The 27181-nt window shown below is 43.0% G+C and overlaps 1 protein-coding gene across 6 annotated transcripts in view; it reads left to right on the plus strand.

The window, feature by feature from the left end:
* Positions 1 to 27181, plus strand: part of khdrbs2 (KH domain containing, RNA binding, signal transduction associated 2) — a 902011-nt gene that overhangs the window by 426546 nt on the left and 448284 nt on the right. The window lies entirely within an intron of this gene.

The raw sequence follows: 27181 nt of genomic DNA on the forward strand, positions 1-27181 counted from the left end.
TGTAGAAATCTGCTTTGATTTTACTGTCTACACAAGCTAACCTAGCAATGATGAGGTTCTGTCTGTCTTGTGTAGGTGTGTATTAAGGATCTCCCTGATGCTATTCAAAGAAGAGAGGGGATATTGTCCAGTGTTCTGGCCACATTCCTCCCTCCTCCTATACCACCCAAAAAAGGTTTAACTGGTCATAAACTTCATTGTGCAGTGCTGCCACAGAATGCCAGCTTCATTTGTTCATTACAAGGTGCCAGGGTTCGATCCCTGCTCCAGGCAATGAATGGAGACCAGAGCTCCGGCTCTAAATTCTGAGTCGCCGTCAAGTGGAATGCCCACGTCTGATGGGTGTGAGTGGCCCATCCCCACTTCAATCCATATGGGATTGTGGGAGCCCATAAAAACCTACTGTTGTATAAAACTAACCACCTATCAGCTGGCATAAAGATGGTTATGGCCTTGGAAAGAGTGTTTGCGTTGTTCGAGTCAGACAATTACTCAGCCTGCAAATCCTTCCACTACCTCATACTGTTTTCCAAAGAAAGAGTGTGAAGATACAATTAGAACAAGCAGTAAAACTACAATTCTTGGAGAGATTTAAACAATGTGATGAGGTGCTGCATAAATGCAAGTCTTTGCTTCTCTCTCTTTCTCTCCCGTCCCACATGCATTATATAGAGAACCTTGATAACAGAAAGTGATTGCAAGGGAATCGCTTCATTGATGAATTAACGACAAGACCAAGGCCGAATTAACTTTGCGCAGAATCGAAGATAACAATAGCCATGGAATCACTGCCTTTCTGCTGTGCCTTCTTTTGTGTAGTGTTTACCATGGAATTTGAGGAGCAATTTATTCCATTGATGTGTTGGGATCATTCTTTTTTTTGCCTGGAGCAAGCAGACACTGCCCAGTGCAGTGCAACAGATATATTTTTTCCAATGGTAGTCTAGTTAATTATATTGACAATCATAGTCAAAATGTGCTTGTATTTATCTCTGTGTCTATATAAACTCTTTCCAGTGGTATAAACCCAAATTTCTTCGAATTAAATATATATGAACAATAGATTTCTTTAAGAAAGGGATTTATTTCTGTGGAACAAGACTGCAAGCATGATGCACATTCTCTTCAAATTAGAAATCATTCGAAGTATTGTGTCACACAAGTATGTGTGTGTACTATGTTCTGCAGTTATACTAAGCCTAGAGTTTCATAATGGCATTAATTGTTATTTAATGTACAGCAGCTCTTGGAAGCATGTCTTTCTTTCCAAATTGAGAACTACACATCTAGTACCTTTAAACTTTTAAAATACAAGGGTAAGTTGAAGAACTAAGATCAAGAGACATTCTTCATACAGATTTAAGTATCTCCCAGTGTCACTGTGAAAATGTTAATAAGTTGACCCCACAAATTCTCTGGGTGCTTTCTGGTTCCTGCTGACTCCCCACTCATTGTGAGTGCATTCTGAGGCTTGATGCAGGGCGTCCTGATTTAAGGAATTTACAAAAAAGAGCACAGGGTTTCCTCGCATCAATCTACAGGAACTTGGGACTGGGCTGTCAAGGAGTGGGGCACTCATTCATGCCACGGGATATAGCAATAGAGTTGACAGAAAAAGATTGAGCCTAAGGGGATACATGTAGGAAGTAATTTTATGAGGCTCTGGGCCCTCGCATACAATCACCACATATCAGATACTTGTTGATGCACTAGCCCATAGTTTTCTACCCGTTGATTGTGGTGGAGAGAAGATTACAGAGAGCAAGCCTTCCCTAGCTGATGAGAACCACAAGAAATACAGTGTCTTGCGCACAGAGTCCAGGCTAAGACTTCAGAGCAATTCTGAGAAAATGCTGCACTGTCAGAGGTGCCTTATTTATAGATAAACTGAGGCCTGTCAGGCAGATGTAAAAGATCCATGACCACTATTTTGAAGGCTGACAAGGGAGTTTTCTCCCTGGTGTCCTTGGCAATATTTATCCCTCAGCTAACATCACTTAAAAAGCAGGTTATCTTGTCATTATCTCATTGCTGTTTGTGGGAGCTTGCTATGCACAAATTGGCTGCCTCATTTCCCCACATTGTAACAGTGACGACACTTCAAAAAGTATTTCATTGGCTGTAAAGCACTTTGGGACACCCTGAGGTCATGAAAGAAGTGCATGTTCTTTCTTGTATACACTGTTAACCCTATCATTTAGTTGGTGAGGTTTCTTTTCCTTTTATTAGGACACTTGTTGTCCATTCTGGCATCTTTTAGTTTCATTGGGCCATATGTATGTTTGTTATATTAGTGATGCCCTCAAAAGAGGCACTTGTTCTGATGACTCTTGGTAGCAGTGTGCCTGTGGCAGCACGGTGCCTCCCTAATTGGTCCATCAAGTAACATTTGCATCACATTAGTGTTTAGTCTACCCTGAGGCACAGTGTGGCTTTCGTGCAGAGAGATCGACTATTGACATGCTGTTCTCCCTTCGTCAGATACAGGAGAAATGCCGTGAACAACAGATGCCCCTCTACATTGCTTTCATTGATCTCACCAAAGCCTTTGACCTCGTCAGCAGACGTGGTCTCTTCAGACTACTAGAAAAGATCGGATGTCCACCAAAGCTACTAAGTATCATCACCTCATTCCATGACAATATGAAAGGCACAATTCAACATGGTGGCTCCTCATCAGAGCCCTTTCCTATCCTGAGTGGTGTGAAACAGGGCTGTGTTCTCGCACCCACACTTTTTGGGATTTTCTTCTCCCTGCTGCTTTCACATGCGTTCAAATCCTCTGAAGAAGGAATTTTCCTCCACACAAGATCAGGGGGCAGGTTGTTCAACCTTGCCCGTCTAAGAGCGAAGTCCAAAGTACGGAAAGTCCTCATCAGAGAACTCCTCTTTGCTGACGATGCTGCTTTAACATCTCACACTGAAGAATGCCTGCAGAGTCTCATCGACAGGTTTGCGTCTGCCTGCAATGAATTTGGCCTAACCATCAGCCTCAAGAAAACGAACATCATGGGGCAGGATGTCAGAAATGCTCCATCCATCAATATTGGCGACCACGCTCTGGAAGTGGTTCAAGAGTTCACCTACCTAGGCTCAACTATCACCAGTAACCTGTCTCTAGATGCAGAAATCAACAAGCGCATGGGTAAGGCTTCCACTGCTATGTTCAGACTGGCCAAGAGAGTGTGGGAAAATGGCGCACTGACACGGAACACAAAAGTCCGAGTGTATCAGGCCTGTGTCCTCAGTACCTTGCTCTACGGCAGCGAGGCCTGGACAACGTATGCCAGCCAAGAGCGACGTCTCAATTCATTCCATCTTCGCTGCCTTCGGAGAATACTTGGCATCAGGTGGCAGGACTATATCTCCAACACAGAAGTCCTTGAAGCGGCCAACATCCCTAGCTTATACACACTACTGAGTCAGCGGCGCTTGAGGTGGCTTGGCCATGTGAGCCGCATGGAAGATGGCAGGATCCCCAAAGACACATTGTACAGCGAGCTCGCCACTGGTATCAGACCCACCGGCCGTCCATGTCTCCGTTATAAAGACGTCTGCAAACGCGACATGAAATCGTGTGACATTGATCACAAGTCGTGGGAGTCAGTTGCCAGCATTCGCCAGAGCTGGCGGGCAGCCATAAAGACAGGGCTAAATTGTGGCGAGTCGAAGAGACTTAGTAGTTGGCAGGAAAAAAGACAGAGGCGCAAGGGGAGAGCCAACTGTGCAACAGCCCCAACAAACAAATTTCTCTGCAGCACCTGTGGAAGAGCCTGTCACTCCAGAATTGGCCTTTATAGCCACTCCAGGCGCTGCTTCACAAACCACTGACCACCTCCAGGCGCGTATCCATTGTCTCTCGAGATAAGGAGGCCCAAAAGAAGAATAAGTGTTTAGTACCATTCACAACTCCACTGACAATGAAGCAGTCCGTGCCCACGTGCAACAAGACCTAGACAACATTCAGGCTTGGGTTGATAAGTGGCAAGTGACATTCGTACCACACAACTACCAGGCAATGACCACCTCCAACAAGAGAGAATCTAACCATTTCCCCTTGACATTCAACGGCATTGCTGAATCCCCCACCATCAACATCCTGCAGGTTGCCTTTGATCAGAAACTTTACTGGAGCAGCCATATAAATACTGTGGCTACAAGAGCAGGTCAGAGGTTGAGAATTCTGTGGCGAGTAACTCACCTCCTGACTCCCCAAAGCCATCTACAAGGCACAAATCAGGAGTTTGATGGAACACTCTCCACATGCCTAGATGGGTGCAGCTCTAACAACACTCAGGAAGCTCAACACCATCCAGGACAAAGCAGCCCGCTTGATCGCACTCCATCCACAACATTAAACATTCACTCCCTCGACTACTGATGCACAGTGACAGCAGTGTGTACCATCTACAAGATGCACTGCAGCAACTCACCAAGACTCCTTCAACAGCACCTTCCAAACCCACGACCTCTACTGCCTAGAAGGACAAGGGCAGCAGATACATGGGAACACCACCACTTTCAAGTTCCCCTCCAAGTCACACACCATCCTGAATTGGCACTATATCGCCATTCCTTCACCATCACTGAGTCAAAATCCTGAAATTCTATCCCAACAGCACTGTGGATAGACCCATACCTGATGAACAGTGGCGGTTCAAGAAGGCGGCTCACCACCACCTACTCAAGGGCTGTTAGGGACGGGCAACAAATGCTGCTTTTGGCAATGATTCTTCACATCCCAAGAACGAATTAAAAAAGGCCCATTTGCATTGACAGCCTGGGGCCTTGCAGTCCTGCCACATTCAGTTGTGAATGGTGGTAGGCAATTAAACAACTAACAGGAGGAGCAGGCTCCACAAATATCCCCATCCTCAATGATGGGGGAGGCCAGCACTTAAGTGCAAAAGACAAAGCTGAAGCATTTGCAACCATCTTCAGCCAGAAGTGCCAAGTGGATGATCCATCTTGGCCTCCTCCTGAGGTCCCCAGCATCACAGATGCCAGTCTTCAGCCAATCCACTTCACTCCATGTGATATCAAGAAGGCACTGGATACCGCAAAGGCTATGGCCCTAACAACATTCTGGCAATAGTACTGAAGACCTGTGCTCCATAACTAGCCGCGCCCCTAGCCAAGCTGTTCCAGTATAGCTACAACACTGGCATCTACCCAGCAATGTGGAAAATTGCCCAGGTATTTCCTGTCCGCAAAAAACAGGGTAAATCCAACCTGGCCAATTACCACCCTGTCAGTCTACTCTCAATCATCAGCAAAGTGATGGAAGGGGTCATTGACAGTGCTATTAAGCGGCACCTGCTCAGCAATAACCTGTTCACTGACGCTCAGTTTGGGTTCCGCCAGAGCTACTCAGCTCCTGACCTCATTGCAGCCTTGGTTCAAACATGGACAAAAGAGCAGAACTCAAGAGGTGAGGTGAGAATGAGTGCCCTTGACATCAAGGTAGCATTTGACCGAGTATGGCATCAAGGAGCCCTAGAAAAACTGGATTCAATGGGGAATCGGGGGGAAAACTCTCTGCTGGTTGGAGTCATACCTAGCACAAAAATTTAGTTGTGGTTTTTGGAGGTCAATCATCTCAGTCCCAGGACATCACTGCAGGAGTTTCTCAGGGTAGTGTCCTAGGCCCAACCATCTTCAGCTGCTTCATCAATGACCTTTCCTCCATCATAAGGTCAGAAAAGGGGATGTTCGCTGATGATTACACAATGTTCATCACTAATCACAACTCCTCAGATACTGAAGCAGCCTATGTCCAGATATAGCAAAACCTGGACAGCATTCAGGCTTGGGCAGATAAGTGGCAAGAGGTTTTCGTGCCACACATGTGCCAGACAATGACCATCTCCAACAAGAGAGAATCTAGCCATCTCCCCTTGATGTTCAATGGCATTACCATTGCTGAATCAACATTCTGGGGGTTATCATTGACCAGAAACTAAAGTGGACCAGCCACATAAATGCTGTGGCTACAAGAGAAGGTCAGAGGCTGGGAACTCTGTGCTGAGTAAAACATGTCCTGACTCCCCAGTGCCTGTCCATCATCTGCAAGACACAAGTCAGGAGTGCGATGGAATACTCTCCACTTGCCTGGATGAGTGCAACTCCAGCAACATTCAGGAAACTTGACACCTTCCAGAACAAAGCAGCCCGCTTGATCGACATCCCATCCACTACCTTCAACCTTCACTGCCTTCACCACAGATGCACAGTGGCAGCAGTGTGTACCAGTTACAAGACACACTGCAGGAACCAAGGCTCCTTCGACAGCATCATTCACACATGCGGCTTCTAACACCTAGCAGGACAAGGGCAGCAGATGCATGGGAACACCACCACCTGCATGTTCCCCTCTAACCCACACACCATCCTGACTTGGAACTATATTGCCGTTCCTTCACTGTCGCTGGGTCAAAATCCTGGAACTCCCTTCCTAACAGCACTGTGGGTGTACCTACCCCACATGGACTGCAGCGGTTCAAGAAGGCAGCTCACCACCACCTTCTCAAGGGCAATTAGGGATGGGCAATAAATGCTGGCCTAGTCGGCGACGCCCACATCCCACGAACAAATTTTTAAAAAAACGAAAGGCTTGCATTTATGTGGCACCTGTCCTGATTTCAGGACACCCCAAAGTGCTTTACAGTCAATGAAACACTTTTTGAAATGCAGTCGCTGTTATAATGTGGGGAAATTCTCCAAATTATCTGCAGACGGAAGGTGGAAAAGGAATGCAAAATCTGACTGGTTTCTAGCTTAAATGATTTATTTAGATGTTTAAAATGATGAAAGGATTTGATAGGTAGGTAACAAGAAATAGTTTCCTCTGGTGGGAGAGGTCCAGAACAAAGTGGCACAATCTTAGTAAGCAGGCTGGCTTTCTCAGGAGTGAAATCAGGAGGCGCTTTTTCACACAAAGGGTCGTGGAAATCTGGAATTATCTCCCCCCCGCCCTCCAAAAGGCTGTGGATCCGTTAGAGCTTTCGAGATTCAGATTGATAGATCTTGATTAAGTAAGGGTATTCAGGAATGTAGAGTATAGGCAGGTAAATGGATTTGAGCTGCAGATCAACCATGATCTAACTGAATGGCAGAAAACAATGTCATGCTTGAAAACAGAAGACCTGGCTGTGGGATTGGGAATGGCCTGTGATGCCTGATGATTTGTTCAGGGTCAACTTAATTGAATTATTCTCTGCAGGCTCCCATCAATTATGGGTGGAGGAAGGAGATGGGAATGGGTAATGGCTACTATTGCAGGTATTGGATGTCTCCAGCAACTTCAACTCCAGCAGGCAGCCTAGAAGAAGCACAAAATTCTCCTTGCTCTGGAAAAAAGGGCCATCAGTTGTCACTCCTTGGATTAAACTGGCTGCTGGAAGTTTCTGATATGCTGTGCATTGCCTAGCAACACCTGTTCCTTTCTGACATTCCTGACTTTGAAAGTTGCTGAAACAAGAAAGATGGAAGTGTGACATATCACGTCACACCATCATCCTCGCATTACTTTGAATGTACCTTGCGTACGTTGCATACTATTTCAAGATTGATTTGGAAATAACCTTTGCTCAGAATCATTTTGAATGATAGATTTCATGTTTTCTTTACGGGGATTAGGGATCATTGTGAATTGGTTGAGCTGGTTGACGTTCCTTATTGACGAGTAACTTGCATCTGTTCCAGCGCAGTAAATATAAAATTCTCATCCTGATGTTCAAATCCCTCCACGGCGTCACCCCTCTGTAAACTCCTCCAGCTCTACAACCCTCACAGATCTCTTTCATTTCTCCCCAATTCTCGCCGCTGCGCATCCCCGATTTTAATCATTCCACCATTGTCAGCTGTGCCTTCAGCTGCCTGTGTGCCAAGCTCTGGAATTGGCTCCCAAAACATCACCAGCTCTCTGTCCTTCTTTAAGACGCTTGTTAAAACCTACCTGTTTGACCAAGTTTTTGGCCATCTGACCTAATATCTCCCTCTTTGGTCCGGTATCAGATGTTGTCTGATAATGCTTGTGTGAAGCACCTTTGCACGTTTTGCTATGTTAAAGGCCTTATCTAAATACAAATTGTTGCTGACAGCTGGACTTTGGTTTCCTGGGACAGATGTAAACCCATAGTCATTAATGGACCTTAACCCAGTGGACCAATATTCAGACACATTACTCCAAAAAAAAAAAGGAGCTGAGGTCTGGGGCAGATCAACCATGATCTTATTTGAATGATGGAGCAGGGATTGAGGGGCCGAAAGGCCTACTCCTGCTCCTATTTCTTATGTTCATATAAGTTTTGACATTGGTAAATAAATGCAGGGAAAGCATCTTAGTTTAATTGACATAGTTGGAAAATGTACAGCGGCAATAAACAAGTATAATGGTGATTTCAATACAGAGTTTGACATACAAAATCTGAGGCAATCTGCCAGTGATGGTTGCTGTATGTTTATCAGTACTTGTCAAAGCGATCTCCAGTAGTTACCCAGTGCGTGCTAATAGATGCTGTACCGAAGAACATGAGAACTGTCACATCCTAAGTTATAAATAATCACCATAGCTTTTGAACTGACATTTACCATTTTGTGCGTACATAAATCATTGCAGGTGGCAGGACTAGTTGGGAAGTCTGTTAAAGATGCATATGGATCCTTGGCTTTATAAACAGAGGCATAGCATACAAAAGCAAGGAAGTTATGCTAAATCTTTATGAATCATTGTTTAGATCTCAGCTAGAGTATTGTGTTCAATTCTGGGCCCCACATTTTAGGAAGGATGTTATGATGTGGAAAGGGTGCAGAGTTGATTTACTAGAATTGTAGCAGGGGTAAGGAACTTCAGGTATGTGGACAGACTGGAGAAGCTTGGATTGTTCTCCATAGAGAGGAGAAAATTAAGGGGAGATTTCATAGAGGATTTCAGCATTATGGGGGTTTTTGATAGAGTGGATAGGGAGAAACTGTTTTCATGAGTAGGAGGGTCAGTTATCAGAGGGTACAGATTTAAGGTGATTGACAAAAGAATCAGAGGGGAGATGAGAAGTCATTTTTCACGCAGCAAGCTGTTATAATCTGGAAAACAATAATATCTTTTAAAAGGGATTGGATATGTACTTTAAATGAAAAAATTGCAAGGCTATGGGAAAAGGGCAGGGGTGTGGGAATAATTAGATCGTTCTTTCAAAGAGATGGCATAGACATGATGGGTTGAATAGCCTCCTTCTATACTGTATGAATTTACATCTTCACTAATTCACCAAGAAATGAAGCGGGGCTGTGATCTCACTTACGATTTAGTGAACAGTAAAAATGTCACTGAAATATATATATATGGGTAAGTTTTGTAAGGGTGTGTAACCTGCTGAGTAACAGGAGACAGGGATAATGGGCAGGTACTCTAATTGGCGGGATGTGATGAGTGGTGTCTCGCAAAGAACTGTGTTGGGCCCTCAACTATTCACCACATCTATTAACGACTTAAATGATGGATAGAAAACTGCATCGCCAAATGTGATGATGCACAAAGATAGGTGCATTGTAAGCAACGTGGATGGAAGCATAATATTACAAAGAGATATTAATAAATTAAATGGATGGACAGAACTGTGGCAAATAGATTTCAATATAGGCAAATTTAAGGTCATCCACTGTGAACCTAAAAAGGATAGAACAGGGTCTTTTCAAAATGGTGAAAAGTTAGAAACAGCGGAGTTCCAAAGAGATTTGGGGGATCAGGTAGATAGATCATTAAAATATCATGAACAGGTACAGAACATTATCAAAAAGGTTATTGAAAAGCGGGCCTTTCTACCTAGAGAACTAGAAAATAAGGGGTTAGAAGCCATGCTTCAGCTACACAAAGCCCTGGTTATACCACACTTTTTTTATTATTCGTTTTGTGGGATGTGGGCGTCACTGGCCAGACCAGCATTTATTGCCCATCCCTAATTGCCCTTGAGAAGGTGAGCTGTCTTCTTGAACTGTACAGTCCATCTGGTGCAGGTACACCCACAGTGCTGTTAAGGAGGGAGTTCCAGGATTTTGATCTGGCGACAGTGAAGGAATGGTGATACCACGTCAGGATGGTGTGTGACTTGGAGGGGAACTTGCAGGTGGTGATGTTCCCATGCAGGTGGTGGTAGAGGTTGTTGGTTTGGAAGGTGCTGTTGAAGGAGCCTTGAGTTGCTGCAATGCATCTTGTAGATGGTACACACTGCTACCACTGTGCATTGGTGGTGGAGGGAGTGAATGTTTAAGGTGGTGGATGGGGTGCTAATAATGTGGGCTGCTTTGTCCTGGATGGTGTTGAGCTTCCTGAATGTTGTTAGAGCTGCACCCATCCAGGCATGTGGGGAGTATTCCATCACACTCCTGACTTGTGCCTCAAAGATGGTGGACAGGCATTGGGGAGTCAGGAGGTAGGTTACTTGCCACAGAATTTCCAGCCTCTTGTCACCGCAGTATTTATGTGGCTGGTCCAGTTCAGTTTCTGGTCAATGGTAACCGCCAGGATGTTGATAGTGGGGGATTCAGTGATGGTAATGCCATTGAATGTCATGGGGCGATGATTAGATTCTCTCTTGTTGGAGATCGTCTTTGCCTGGCACTTGTGTGACACAAATTTTACTTGTCACTTTTCAGCCTAAGCCTGAATGTTGTCCAGATCTTGTTGCACATGGGCATGAACTGCTTAAGTATCTGAGGAGTCACGAATGGTACTGCACATCGTACAATCATGAGCGAACATCCCTACTTCTGACCTTATGATGGAGGGAAGGTCACTGATGAAGCAACTGAAGATGGTTGGGCCTAGGACACTACCCTGAGGAACTCCTGCAGTAATGTCCTGGGACTCAGATGATTGACCTCCAACAACCACAACCATCTTCCTTTGTGCTAAGTATGACTCCAACCAGTGGAAAGTTTTCCCCCTGATTCCCATTGACTTCAATTTGGCTCGAGGTACTGGAGGCAGTTCAGTGCATCACACCTTAGGAAGGATATACTGGCCTTATGGCAGAGTAGATTTACCAGAATGATACCCAGACGCCAAGGTTTAATTTAGAAAGAGAGATAATACAAAGTAGGTTTGTATTCCCTGGAATTTAGAAGGTGATGGGGTGATTTAATAAAAGTTTTCAAGATATTAAGGGAAACAGTGTGAGTACATTGGGAGAAACTATTTCTGCTGCTTTGGGAGTCTAGGACTAGGGGGTATAGTCTAAAAATTAGAGCCAGACCCTTCAGAAGGGAAATTAGGAAACACGTCTTCACACAAAGGGTGGTAGAAGTTTGGAAAACTATTCCATAAACACCAATTGATACTAGATCAATTGTTCATTTTAAAACTGACATTGATAGATTTTTGTTAGCCAAATATATTAAGGAATATTGGGCAATATGGAGTTATATTGCAGATCAGTCACAATCTCATTGAATGGCGGAAAAGACTCGAGGACTTAATAGTCTATGTTCCTAGGTAACCTCCTGTACCGAATTCAGTCAGTGCTCAATTTTGCAATGTGAGATTCTAGTGCAAAGAATGGACTGTGCCACCAGTTTGTAGGGCCTCGTTGAAATACAGTATGGAATAATCATGCCAGTAATTCTACAGCTGAGGCTCTGACCACAGAGCAACGCTCATCCATAAAAATTGGATAAACCATCTGGAAGTTTAGGAGCTTGCCTGCTCAATGAAGCTCCTTAAGATGTGTTGGTAAGTTTTTCTTTATATTGTCATGCAGGCCCCCACCTGCCAAGAATGAGGCACATTAATTTTGCCACATGGACATTAAAACTTCAAATTGTTGCTGGGAAGAAGAGAATGTCTATTACAAGGGCTGCCAGACTGGTTGGAAAGACATTTTTGCATATTGACAGACAGTACTTGAAAGGACAAATGGGCTATTCCCTGCTCCAGTTGAACCCACAATGGAGCTTTGATCACCAGGTATTGTGTTTAGAGGAGACATTCCAAGGTCTGCTGGGACAAGACAATCCACAAGGGCCAGGACTGCAGGGTTTTTTGAATTTGCCACAGAGAATTTGAACTCAGAAAGCTCTTGGCCCCTGGATTGAAAATATCTCTCCTAGCTGGCTCGCCGCAGCCTCTCCTGTGTGCTCCCATCTCTTTCTCACGGAACTCCAAAAACCCATTGCAGACACATGAACCCCAAGAGAGAAAAGTCTCCTACAGTGAACAAGGTTTAAGAAGAATACTGGGCCCCAACGAAAAGCAAGATCAACCTACAGTGAGCTTGAAGAACCGTAACAAACTGTAACTGTATTTCATCAAACCTTTCCACTTATTCTTATCTTCTGCTCTTTTCGGTTCCTATCTGCATGCTAGCGTGGGCGCGTCATGTATCCATAGGCATTAACTGAATTTGAGTTTAAGTTTTAATAAATTTCACCTTTCTTCTTTAAACCTAAGAAAGCCTGTTTGTGCTCATTTCTTTACCTTATAATTGGAAAGCGGTGAACAAGGATTCACCAAGGGGGAGCTAAAAACACAGTGTGCTTAACAATAAAACCCTGTCACAGTAAGACCAGGTGAAGGCTGAAAGGGAACCCCGGGACCTCTTTCTCACCTGGTCATAACAATATCTTTATGCACCCTTCACTGCATTAGTTAGTTTTGTTTGATAGCTCTCCAGTTTAGGGCTTTTTTACCCCACCAATGCTTGTCTCTATTATTCCTGGTTGCTGCAGGCTTTGACATTGTAACTTACAAAGAGGCGAGGATGGGTATTCCTTTAAGAATTCTGAATGGGCAGTTAAGATGAGGAAGACGTTTTTGCGACTGGTCAACAAGTGCAATTGCAAAGCCCCCTGAGGCATTTTGTCTATGCCTATCACTGCAATGGGACCTGGAATTGGACATGTCAGAGGAGATCTGTCTTTAGTCTTTACTTGGCTGCTATAGAATTGTACCATCTGCTGCGCAATGACCTTCGCATCACATCTGGATCAAGGCCACTTCTTGCTGTAGGAAGGCAGGTTTACACAGCATGAGGTTTTCATGCCACCACAACCTCCTAAGCAGTCTGAGCAAACACATATCAGAGAAGTGACAAATGCTATTCTTGCAAGGGGAAACACCGGCATCACATTCATCAAGTCAGACAGGATGCATAGCTTTCAGTGGCTGATAGGTTCCAGCTTATGCTCAGTTGGCAGCCTCTGAGTCAGAAGGTCTTGGGTTCAAGTCCCACTCCAGAGACTTAAGCACAAAATCCAGACTGATACTCGAGTGCTGCAGTACTGAGGGAGAACCACACAGTCAGAGATACGATCTTTGAAAAAAAAACTGGTGACCTCTCCCTGGTGTTCTGGCCAACATGTATCCCTCAACCAGTATCACTAAAACAGATGATCTGGCCTTTTGCTTCCTTGCTGTTTGTGGGATCTTGCTGTGTGCAAATTGGCAGCCATGTTACCTACATTACAACAACAACATTTCAAAAATATTTTATTGGCTGTAAAGCACTTTGGGACATCCTGAGGTAGTAAGTGGCACTATATAAATTATATTCTTTATTCTTTCTTTGACAGGTTTCCCTTATATGCAGTCACATATGTTACCCATGTGGACATCAGAGCCTTTTGCCTCAATCCCTTGACCATAACAAACAGAAAGAGTTTGCACTGAGTTAATGTTCTGGTGGGATTTAACCAGGGAAGCATCATCATGCAACCATGAAGCCACGACGATGCCTTCATTGTGTGTTAAGTCAATGGTGACCACAGTATTTGAATGGAAAGAAATACTGGGTGGCTGGTTATCAGGGGAATAGGGCTATTCTTGGTACCCATGCTGCTGATTCCACTGAAAAAGCCCCTACAGCAGAGGATAATAAGTATTGCAAATAAATATTCCACAGTCCTGAGTTTTAGATTTTTAGATTTTCCCAATGTTGCCTCCCAATAGTTTTTCTTTGCCTCGCCAAGGAGAACCAGCACGGATTTGTAAAAGGCAGCATGTGCTTAACAAATGAAATTGATTTTTCTGATGAAGTAACAGAACAGATTGATGAAGGGAAAGCAATGGATGTTGTCCATATGAATTTTAAGAAAGCCTTTGACAAAGTACCACATAAAAGGCTGTTTAACAAATTTGAGGCTCATGGAATAGGAGGGTCAGGGTCAGCTTGGATAAAAAATTTGGCTTAAGGACAGAAAACAGTGAGTCGTGGTAAATGGTTGTTTTTCAGAATGCAGGATGGTAAGCAGCGGTGTTCTCCAAACTTCAGCGCTAGGCCATTGCTTTTTTTGATATACATAAACAACTTGGATATTGGAACAGAGAATAAAGTTTCAAAATTTGCCAATGATACCAAACTTGGAAGTGAGGCAGACAGTGAGGATAATGCCAATCAATTACAACAGGAGATAGATAGGCTAGCAGAAGGGGCAGACAAGAGGCACATGGAATTTAATACAGAGAAGTGTGTGGTGATGCATTTTGGCAAAAGGAATAGGGAGAGACAATATAGACTAAATGAATTAGAATTAGAATTAGAACATTACAGCGCAGTACAGGTCCTTCGGCCCTCGATGTTGCGCCGACCTGTGAAACCATCTGACCTACACTATTCCATTTTCATCCATATGTCTATCCAATGACCACTTAAATGCCCTTAAAGTTGGCGAGTCTACTACTGTTGCAGGCAGGGCGTTCCACGCCCCTACTACTCTCTGAGTAAAGAAACTACCTCTGACATCTGTCCTATATCTATCACCCCTCAACTTAAAGCTATGTCCCCTCGTGTTTGCCATCACCATCCGAGGAAAAAGACTTTCACTATCCACCCTATCTAACCCTCTGATTATTTTATATGTCTCTATTAAGTCACCTCTCCTCCTCCTTCTCTCCAACGAAAACAACCTCAAGTCCCTCAGCCTTTCCTCGTAAGACCTTCCCTCCATACCAGGCAACATCCTAGTAAATCTCCTCTGCACCCTTTCCAAAGCTTCCACATCCTTCCTATAATGCGGTGACCAGAACTGCACGCAATACTCCAGGTGCGGTTTCACCAGAGTTTTGTACAGCTGCAGCATGACCTCGTGGCTCCGAAACTCAATCCCCCTACTAATAAAAGCTAACACACCATATGCCTTCTTAACAGCCCTATTAACCTGGGTAGCAACTTTCAGGGATGATAAAAGTTCTAAAGAATGTACAGGGACAGAGGAACCTGAGGGTTCATGTACATCACTTTTTGAAGGTTTAAGGTCCTATTGAGAGAGCTGTTAACAAAGCACATGGGTCTTAGGCTTCCTAAATAGAGGTATTGAGTACAAAAGCAGGGAGCTTATGCTGAACCTTTATAAAGCTCTGGTTAAGCCCCAACTAGAGTATTGCATCCAGTTCTGGTTACCACATTTTAGGAAGGATGTGAGGGTTCTTGAGAGGGTGCACAGGAGATTTATCAGAATGGTTCCAGGGATGAGGGATTTTAGCTACAAGGTTAGGTTGGAGAAGCTGGGGTTGTTCTCCTTGGAGCAAAGGTGATTAAGGGGACATTTGATAGAGGTGTAGAAGATTATGACAGGTTGAGATAATGCAGACAAAGAAAAGCTATACCCATTAGCTGACAGTACAAGGACTAGGGGACACAGATTTTAGGTTTTGGGAAAGAGATGCAGGGGCATGTTAGAAAGAACTTTTTACAGTGAGTGGTGATGACCTGGAAATCCTTGCCTACGAGGATGGTAGAAGCAGAGACGATGAATAATTTCAAAAGGAAATTGGATGGACACTTGAGGGAAATAAATTTACAAGAGTACGGGGATAGATCCGGGAATGGAACTGATTGGATCGCTCTGCAGAGAGCCGGCATGGACTCGATGGGCTGAATGGCCTCTTTCTGTGTCGTTTTAACTCTATGACTCTAAATGTATGTTGTTCTTGATGAAGGTCAACTAAACATTTCTGGTGATATGATTAATGTTAGTGGAGAGCAGATCATTCTTTGTGTCTTTATTCTTCTTATCTAACACTTTAAAATTGAATTTTGAAGTTTAAAAATGTGGCTTTCCTGCTGTAATGCAACCACTGTGAAGTAGAAAGCAATGTGTGAATATCAAAATGGAATTGAACATATAACAACAACTTGCATTTATATGGCACCTTTAACATAGTAAGATGGCCCAAGGCACTTCACAGCAGCATTCTTAAATAAAATTTGACAGCGAGGTTTAGGGAGGGAATTCCAGAGCCTAGGGCTGAGGCAGCTCAAGGCACGACTGCCAATGGTGGAGTGATGAAAATCGGGTATGCTTAAGAGTCTAGAATTCAAGGAGCGTAGATATCTCGAGGGTGTCGGCTGGAGGAGATAGGGAGGGGCAAAGCCATAGATGGATTTGAACACAAGAATGGGAATGTTAAAGTTGAGCCACTGCTGGACCGGAAGCAAATGCAGATCGGTGAGCACAAGGGGCAATGGGTGAATGAGACTTGGTGCGAGTTAGCATACGGGCAGCCGTGTTTTGGTCGAGCTCAAGTTCATTTATGAAAGGATTCACTTGCAGGGTTTGGGGAAAGAGCAGTAGGTGAGCACTTTTAATTGGGTAGCTCTTTTCAAAGAGTCAGCACAGGAACGATGGGCTGAATGACCTCCTTCTGTGCTTTGAGTCTATGCTACTCCTTAAGTTGGTCTTGAAGTTTGTCTCCATTGTACTTTCGAATTTATGTGCAAACTCCTGGTGGCATTGCAAATTGTACACCTAAATGGTGGCAGATTCGATGTTTTGTAATGAATTTATGGGTGGGTAGCACAACTGTTCGTGTTTCTCTATTCTGTTCCCTTCGCATGTCAGCGTGAAGCACACAAAATTAATTTGAACTTATTCTAAACAATGAGGATTCCAAGTGCTTTGTACATAGCATAACAATATACTTTAACTGCATTTGCAGAAATAACTGCCCCATATATCTTTCCTTTCCTGTATCAGTAATCCTCTCTATGGGTGGGAGATGGCCAATTTGTGCTGAATGGTGACACTTTTATGATTGAAACTGTGTCCACTAGGAATTGAGTGGAAGCCAACTAGTCAATAACTCAAGTCACTTCCATCAACTGTGAAAATTGCTCGCTTGGAATTTGAACTATTGACGTTCTGGTTGTAAATAATGCTTAGTGCCCAAACAGTGACTATTTTAAATTGCAATTTTAAGTCACATCTTAAGGAGTCAGTTGTGGCTCTGTGGGTTGGTCTCTTACCTCTGAGTCAGAAGGTTATGTGTTCAAGACCTAGTCAGTATTTATTCCTTTATCAATAAAAAAGATGATCTGCTCATTATCCACATTGCTGTTTGTAGGAGCTTGCTGTGCACAAATTGGCTTAAGCATTTTCCACATTATAACAGTGACTGCAGTTCAAAAGTACTGCATTGGCTGTAAAGCACTTCATGACGTCCTGAGGTTGTGAAGGACATGAGAGAAATGCAAGCCTTTTTTCTACTTTCGTCTTCCTCATTTTATAGCTCTAGATTGTAATGCTGCAACCATAATTGCCTATAATTTACTTACAGTCAACCTTTTTCTGTTCAAAAGATATAACATTGATTCAGTAATAGAGAATTTGAAATCTGTGTTTGTTTATGAAGGGTTCAAATTAAATTGATCTAATTTTCAAAATAAATACATTTGCCAATTTTACAAAGGGTGCTAAGGTAACAAAATTTAATTTGTTATACCTTTAATCTCTTTATAAAACACTGTTCTCTGACAGTAATTATAATGGAATAGTATCATACTGCTTTGTTTAAATTGATTTTTAAAGGCTGGCCCTTCTGGGCTTTGTTAGACTACTGTTTATTAAGTCAGTGAGAATCTGAATCCCACTAAAAAGCTTTGTGATATTGTTGCTACTTATATAAAAGTGCATTCATTCAACAGAAGACTAATGGTGCATTTATGTCAGCATGGAGCCTATACCAGAGACAAGTCTTTTTTCCTTTCTTTGTATTATTAGTTGCAGACAGACACCATCAAGACAAAATGGCATCAAGTTACATCGCGTCTATAGAACATAAGTGGGCCATTCGGCCCAGCTGCTCTATGCCAGTGTTTCTGCTCCAAAAGAGCCTCCTCCACTCCTCTGCATCTCACCCTATCAGCATATCTTTCTATTCCTTTCTCCCTCATATACTTATCCAGCTTCCTCCTTAAATGCTTTTACCTCAACCACTCGTTGAGGTAGTAAGAACATAAGAAATAGGAGCAGAAATAGACCATACAGCCCCTTGAGCCTGCTCCACCATTCAATATGGTCATGGGTGATCTTCTGCATCAACTCCAATTTCTCACCCCTCTTCATATCCCTTGATTCCCTGAGAGAGCGAACATCTGCCTATATCCGCCTTAAATGCATTCAACAACGGAGCATCCACAACCCTGGGGGTAGAGAATTCCAAAGATTCACAACCCTTTAAGTGAAAATGTTTCTCCTCATCACAGTCCTAAATCATCAACCCCTTATCCTGAGTTTGTGCACCTGTGTTCGAGATTCCCCATCCAGGGGAAACAACCTCTTAGTGCCTACCCTGTCAAACCCCTCCAGAATTGTGTATGGTTCAATGCGATCACCTCTCATTCTACTAAACTCCAGAGAGTATAGACCCAGCCTCTCACCAAAGGACAACCCTCTCATCCCAGGGACCAATCTAGTGAATCTTTGCTGTACCACCTCCAATGCAAGTGTATTGTTCCTTAAAAATGGAGACCAAAACTGCAGTACTCCAGGTGTGGTTTACAACAGTTATTCATTCCTGTCTGGCGCAAAAATAAAACCAGAAAGGTGGCTCAACCGTGACTTACAAAAGAAATTAGGGATAATATTAGATCCAAAGAGGAGGCATATAAAATTGCCAGTAAGAGCAGCAAGTCTATGGATTGGAAGCAGTTTGGAATTCAGCAAAGGAGGACAAAGAGGTTGGTTAAGCTGGGGGAAATAGAGTATGAGAGTAAACTTGCGGGAACATAAAAATTGACTGTAAAAGCTTCTATAAATAAGTGAAGATAAAAAGATTAGTGAAGACAAATGTAGGTCCCTTACAGTCAGAAACGGGGGAAATTATAATGGAGAACAAAGAAATGGCAGAACAATTAAACACATACTTCGGTTCTGCCTTCACAAAGGAGGGCACAAATAACCACCCAGGAATGTTAGGGAACCAAAGGTCTAATGAGAGGGAGGAACTGAAGGAAATCAGTATTAGTAAAAAAAAAGTTCTCGGGAAATTAATGGGGTTAAAGGCTGACAAATCCCCAGGGCCTGATAATCTACATCCCAGAGTACTAAAGGAAGTGGCCCTGGAAATAGTGGATGCATTGGTGGTCATCTTCCAAAATTCTATAGACTGGAGCAGTTCCTACAGATTGGATGGTGGCAAATGTAACCCCACTATTTAAAAAAGGAGGGAGAGGAAAAAAAAAGAATTACAGACCAGTTAGCCTTACATCAGTAGTGGGGAAAATTCTAGAGTCTATTATAAAGGATGTGGTAGCAGAACACCTGGAAAGCATAAACGGGATTGGACAAAGTCAGCATGAGTTTACGAAAGGGAAATCATGCTTAACAAATCTACTGGAGTTTTTTGAGGATATAACTAGTAGAATAGATAAGGGAGAACCAGCCTCACAGCTCCAGCGACCCGGGTTCAATTCTGGGTACTGCCTGTGCGGAGTTTGCAAGTTCTCCCTGTGACCGCGTGGGTTTCCGCCGGGTGCTGCGGTTTCCTCCCACAGCCAAAGACTTGCAGGTTGATAGGTAAATTGTCCATTGTAAATTGCACCTAGTGTAGGTAGGTGGTAGGAGTATGGTGGGGATGTGATAGGGAATATGGGATTAATGTAGGATTAGTATAAATGGGTGATTGTTGGTAGGCACAGACTCGGTGGGCCGAAGGGCCTGTTTCAGTGCTGTATCTCTAAATAAAGTTAAAAAATAAATAAATGTGGTGTATTTGGATTTTCAGAAGGCTTTTGATAAGGTCCCACATAAGAGGTTAGTGTGCAAAATTAAAGCACGTGGGATTTGGGATAATATACTGGCATGGATTGGGAATTGGTTGATAAGACAGGAAACAGAGAGTAAGAATAAATTTGTCTTTTTCCGGGTGGCAGGCAGTGACTAGTGGGGTACCCAGTGCGCGGGCCTAGCTGTTCACAATATAAATGACTTGGGTGAGGAAACTAAATGCAACATTTCCAAGTTTGCAGACGACATAAAGCTGGGAGGGAATGTGAGCTGTGAGGAGGATGCAAAGAGGCTCAACTGTGATTTGGACAAGTTGGGTGAGTGGGAAATGCATGGCAGATGCAGTATAACGTGGATAAATGTGATGTTATCCACTTTGGTTGTAAAACAGAAAGGCAGATTATTATCTGAATGGTGATAGATTGGGAAAGGGGGAGGTGCAACAAGACCTGGGTGTCCTTGTACACCAGTCGCTGAAAGCAAGCATTCAGGTGCAGCAAACAGTTAGGAAGGTGAATGGTATGTTGGCCTTCATTGCAAGAGTATTTGAGTATAGGAGCAAGGATGTCTAACTGCAGTTATACAGGGCCTTAGTGAGACCACATCTGGAGTATTGTGTGCAGTTTTGGTCTCCTTATCTGAGGAAGGATGTTCTTACCATGGAGGGAGTACAACGAAGATTTACTAGGCTGATTCCTGGGATGACAGGATTGATGTATGAGGAGAGATTGGGTCCCTAGGCCTATATTTACTGGAGATTAGAAGAATGAGAGGCGACTTCATAGAAACCTGTAAAATTCTAACAGGACTAGACAGGCTAGATGCAGGAAGGATGTTCCCGATGGCTGGGGAGTCCAGAACCAGAGGTCACAGTCTCAGGACATGGGGTATGCCATTTAGAACGGAGATGAGGAGAAATTTCTTCACTCAGAGGGTGGTGAACCTGTGGAATTCTCTACCGCAGAAGGCAGTGAAGCCAAGTCATTAAATATATTCAAGAAGGAGATAGATATATTTTTTAATGCCAAAGGGATCAAGGGATATGGGGAGAAAGCGGGAACAGGGTACTGAATTAGACGATCAGGCATGATCTTTTTTGAATGGCGGAGCAGGCCCGAAGGGCCGAATGGCCTACTCCTGCTCCTATTTTCTCTGTTTCTATGTTTGGTCAAAGCCCTGTACAGTTTTAGCAAGACTTCCTTATTCCTGTACTCCAATCCCCTTGCAATAAAGGCCAACATGCCATTTGCCTTCTTAATTACTTGCTGTACCTGCATTCTGACTTTCTGTGCTGCTTGTACGAGTACACCCAAATCCTTCTGAACATTTAGAATAAAAGCAAAATACTGTGGATGCTGGAAATCTGAAATAAAAACACAAAGTGCTGGAAATACTCAACTGGTCTGGCAGCCTCGGTGGAGAGAGAAACAGTTATCATTTCAGGTCTGTAACCTTTCATCAGAACTGGCAAAGTTTTGAAATGTAATGGGCTTTCAGCAAGTGAGAAAGGGGGAGGGGGGAAGAAGAATAAAAGGGAAGGTGTGTGATAGGGCAGAGGGCAGGAGGGATTAAATCACAAAGATGTCATGGAACAAAGGCAAAGGGAGTGCTAATAGTTATAGTCAAAGACAGAGCATTAGTCCAGAGAGATTGTTAATGGAAGAATAATGAACAGCTTTGTCCAAAAGCAAAACCATGAAAAACAAGTTTAAGACAGGCACATGATTAAAAAATAAAATTAAATAAAATTAAAAAGACAGTCATGCTCAGGAATTGTTGAACTAGATGTGGTGTCCCAAAGGCTGTAGAGTGCCTAATCGGAAGCTGAGGTGCTGTTCCTGAAACTTGCTTTGATCTTCACTGGAACACTGCAGCAAGCCAAGGACAGAAATGTGGGCATGGGAGCAGGGTGGGGAATTAAAATGGCAAGCAACCGGAAGCTCGGGTTCATGCTTGCAGACTGAGCGGAGGTGTTCCACAAAGCAGTCACCCAATCTTGCCATTTTAATTCCCCTTTCTGCTCTCATACCCACATTTCTGTCTTTGGCCTGCTGCAGTGTTCCAGTGAACCTCAACACAAGCTTGAGGAGCAGCGTCTCATCTTCTGATTAGGCACTCTACAGCCTTCCGGACTCAACATTAAGTTTAACAATTCCAGAGCATGACTGCCTTTTTTTTCTTTTATTTTTTAACCACTTGCCTGTCTTAAACTTGTTTTTCATGGCTTTGCTTTTGGACAAAGCTGTTCATTATTCTGCCATTAACACTCTCTCTGGACTAATGCTTTGTCTTTGTTCCACGACGTCTTTGTGATTTAATCTCTCCTGCCCTCTGCCCTATCACAAACCTTCCCTTTTGTCCTTCGTCCCCCCTCCCCCCTCTGATTTTCTCAAAGCCTATTACATTTTGAAACTTTGTCAGTTCTGATGAAAGGTCACAGACCTGAAATGTTAACTCTGTTTCACCACAGATGCTGCCAGACCTGCTAAGTATTTTCAGCACTTTCTGTTTTTATATCGACATTTAGGAGTTTCATGACTTTTAAAAAATATTCTGATTTTCTGTTCTTACTACCAAAGTGAATAACCTCACACTTCCCCACATTATACTCAAACTGCCACTTTGTTGCCCATTCACTTAACCTGTCTCTTTCCAGCCTCTTTGTGTACTCCTCACAGGTTACATTCCCACGTAGCTTTGTATTGTCAGCAAACTTAGATGCATTGCACTTGGTTTCTTCGTCTAAGTGATTAATATAGATTGTAAATAGCTGAGGCCCCAGTATTGATCCTTGTGGCACTCCACTAGTTACAGCCTGCCAACTTAAGAATGTCCTGTTTATCCCTACTCTGTGCTTCATGTCCGTTAACCAATCTTCTATCCATGCTAATATATTACCCCCAACTCCATGAGTCCTTGTGTATTAAGCTTTTGAGTGGCACCTTATCAAATGCTGTTTGGAAACCAAGTGAAGTGCATCTACCGATTTCCCTTTATCTACCTTACTAGTTACATCCTCAAAAAACTCTAATAAATTTGTCAAGCGTGATTTCCCTTCCATAAATCCATGTTGACGTTGTCTGATCATACTATGATTTTCTAAGTCTGTTGTTAAGACTTCTTTTATAAGAGATTCCAGCACTTTCCCAATGACTGATGTCATTGGTCTGTAGTTCGCTGTTTGCTCTCTCCCTTGAATATAAAGATACGAATTAGGAGCAGGAGTAGGCCACTCGGCCACTCGAGCCTGCTCCGCCATTCAATAAGATCATGGCTGATCTGATTGTAACCTCAACTCCATATTCCTGCCTATCCCAATAACATTTCACCCCCTTGCTTATCAAGAATCTATCTACCTCTGCCTTAAAAATATTTAAATACTCTGCTTCCACCGCCTTTTGAGGAAGAGAGTTCCAAAGACTCACGACCCTCTGAGAGAAAAAAATTCTCCTCATCTCTGTCTTAAATGGGCGACCCCTTATTTCTAAACAGTGACTCCTACTTCTAGATTCTCCCACAAGAGGAAACATCCTTTCCACATCACCCAGTCAAGACCCCTCAGTATCTTATACGTTTCAATCAAGTAGCCTCTTACTCTTCAGAAGTCCAGTGGGTACAAGCCTAGCCTGTTCAACCTTTCCTCCTCATAAGGCAACCTGCCCATTCCAGCTATTAGTCTAGTAAACCTTCTCTGAACTGCTTCCAATGCATTTATATCCTTCCTTAAGTAAGGAGACCAATACTGTACACAGTACTCCAGATGTGGTCTCACAAATGTCCTGTGTAACTGAAGTATGACCTCCCTAATTTTGTATTCAATTCCCCTCGCAATAAATGATAATATTCTATTAGCTTTCCTAATTACTTGTTGTACCTGCATACTAACCTTTTGCAGTTCATGAACTAGATCCCTCTGCATCTCAGAGCTCTGCAATCTCTCACCATTTAGATAATATGCTTTTTTATTCTTCCTGTCAAAATGGACAATTTCACACTTTCCCACATTATTCTCCATTTGTCAGATCTTTGACCACTCTCTTAACCTATCAATATCCCTTTGTAGCCTCCTTATGTCCTCTTCACAAGTTACTTTCCTACCTATCTTTGTGTCATCAGCAAATTTAGCAACCATACCTTTGACCCCTTCATCCAAGTCATTTACATAAATTGTAAAATGTTGAGGCCCCAGTACAGATCCCTGCAGCACACTACATCTTGCCAACCAATAAATAACCCATTTATGCCTACTCTCTGTTTCCTGTTAGCTAGCTAATCTTCTGTCCATGCCAAAATGTTACCCCTTGCACCATGAGCTTTTATTTTCCACAATAACCTTTGATGTGGCACCTTATCAAATGCCTTCTGGAAATGTAAGTACAGTACAAACACCGGTTCTCCTTTATCCATGGCATGTTAATTCTTCAAAGAACTCCAATAAATTAGTTAAACATGATTTCCCTTTCACAAAACCATGTTGACTCTGCCTGATTACCTTGAATTTTTCTAAGTGCCTTGCAATAATGTCTTTGAATAGCAATAATACATGTGCTAACTTCCAATCTGCTGCGACTGTTCTAGAATCTAGGGGAATTTTGTAAAAGCATTACCAGCGCATCCACTATTCCTGCAGCTACCTCTTATAGAACTCTAGAATGTAGGCCATCAGGTCCTGGGGATTTGTCAGCTTGTAGTCACTTAAGTTTCTCAAATACTTTTTCTCTGCTGATATTAATTACCTTAAGTTCCTCACTCTTATTAGCCCCTTAGTTACCCTTTATTTCTGATATGTAATTTGTATCTTCTACTGTGAAGACAGACATAATATTTTTTCAACGTTTCTGCCATTTCCTCATTTCCCATGATCATTCCTCCTTTCTCTGCCTGTAATGGGCCAACATTTAATTTTTCTACTCTCCTTTTTATATACTTGCAAAAGCTCTTCAATCTGGCTAGTTCAGTCGCAGATACTATTTTTTCCCTTTTTGTCAACTTTTTGTTCACCTTTTGCTAGTTTCTAAAACAGTCCCAATCCTCAGGCTTATTACTTTTCTTTGCAATATTATAAGCCTCTTCTTTTAATGTAATGTTATCCTTAAATTCCTAGTAAGCCACAGATGGATCTTTCTTGCTGAGTTTTTGTTTTTTAATGGAATTTATTTTTGTTGAATATTTTGAATTGTTTCTTCAAATGTTTCCCACAGTTTTATTTACTGCCATGCCTTTTAGTCTGTTTATCCAATCAACCTTAGCCAGCTCTCTCCTCATATCTATTGGCTTTGTTTAAGTTTAAGATTCTTGTTTGGGACTGGAGTATGTCACTTTCAAACTTAATATAGAATTTAATTGTATTATAAACACTTTTTCCTCGAGGATCTTTTGCTATGCGATTACTAATTAATCCTGCCTCATTGCACACTATTAGATGTAAAATAGCACTGTCCCTAGTTGGTTCCACAATGTATTGTTCCAGGAAATGGTCACAAAAGCATTCTACAAACTTATCTTCCTACAAACTCATCTTCCAGACCACCTTGCCAATTTGATTGGTCCAGTCCCCCACAATTATTACATTGCCTTTGTAACAAGCTCCAATTATATTTTGCTTAATGTTCTGTCCAAGGCATAACTACTGTTGGGCAGGTGGGGGCCTGTAGACTACTCTCACCAACGTTTTCTCACCCTTCTTATTTCTAATCTCCCCCCATACTGATTCTACTTTCTGATCTGCTGAACCAAGATCCTTTTTCACTAGTGTCCTTATGTCATCCTTTACTATCAGGGCTACTCCTCCTCCTTTCCCATTCTGTCTGTCTTTTCGAAATCTTGCGTACCCTGGGATATTTATTTTCCAACCTTGGTCACCTTGTAAACATGACTCAGAAATGCTGATTAGATCCAACCCATTCATCTTTATTTGTACCGCTAGTTCATCTATTTTATTGCAAATGCTTTGTGCATTCAGATAAAGAGCCTTTAATTCTTTTTACTATTATTCTTTGCATGGACCTTGTTCACTCTCGCACTATTACCATTAAACTCTCTGTCCCTTCCTGTCCAACTCGGCTTGTCTTTACCCAAACCGCTACACTGCTCTATTGCTTCAACCTTTGTCTAAATCTCCCTTCACCTGAACGCTCTCCCAATCACCTTTTAGTTTAAAGCCCTTTCCACAGCCTTAGTTATATAATTTGGCAGGGCACTGATCCCAGCCTGGTTGAAGTGTGTCCATCCCAGCAGAACAGTTCCCTCTTTCCCCAGTACTGGTGCCAGTGCCATGAATCGAAAACCCCTTCTTCCCATGCCACTCTTTGGGTCACATGTTCAATTCTCTAATCTGCTTGACTTTATGTGAATTGTCATGTGGCTCAGGTAACAATCCAGATATTTTTACTTCTGAGGTTCTGCATTTTAATTTTGACTCTAACTCCTCAAAAGCTCTCAGCAGAACATCATTCCAAGTTCTACCTATGTTGTTGGTTTCTACATGGATCACGACAACTGAATCTTCCCCCTCCCACTCCAAATTCGTCTCCACGAAGAGATGTCCTTAACCCTGGCACCGGGCAGGCAACACAACCTTCGGAACTTGGGACGCAGCTGCAGAGAACAGTATCTATCCCCCGACTATACTGTCTCCTACCACCACCACATTACTTTTCATTCCCCCGACTTGAATGGCATCCTGCACCTTGGTGCTATGGTCAGTTTGCCCAGCCATCCTGCAGTGCTTGTACTCATCCATACAGGTAGCAAGTCAAAGTCAAGAATGGAGGTTCCTCCATCACTACATCCTGGATCCCCATACCTGCCTGACTCAGTCACACCCTCCTGTCCCTGACCATTGACCATTAAGTTTTAGTTAATTTAAGGGGCATGCATGACTGCCTCCTCGAACAAAGTGTCCAGGTAACTCTTCTTCACACTGATGCCCCGCAATGCCTGCAGCTCGAACTCCAGCTCAACAACTCTGAGCCAAAGTTGCTCAAGGTGCAGACACCTACCGCAGATATGGCTGTCCGGGATTGCAGTGCTTTCCACAAACTCCCACATGTTGCAGTTATGGCACACCACCTGCCTTGTCATGTCTGTCTAACCTTATTTCTTTATTTGATTAGTTGACTAGTTACTAATTTAGTAAAGTAATAGCAAGTACATTCTCTTAGTTCGGAGACAAAAGAACACT

The sequence above is a fragment of the Heterodontus francisci genome, chromosome 3, assembly GCF_036365525.1.
Source record: "Heterodontus francisci isolate sHetFra1 chromosome 3, sHetFra1.hap1, whole genome shotgun sequence".
Taxonomy (NCBI): Eukaryota; Metazoa; Chordata; class Chondrichthyes; order Heterodontiformes; family Heterodontidae; genus Heterodontus; species Heterodontus francisci.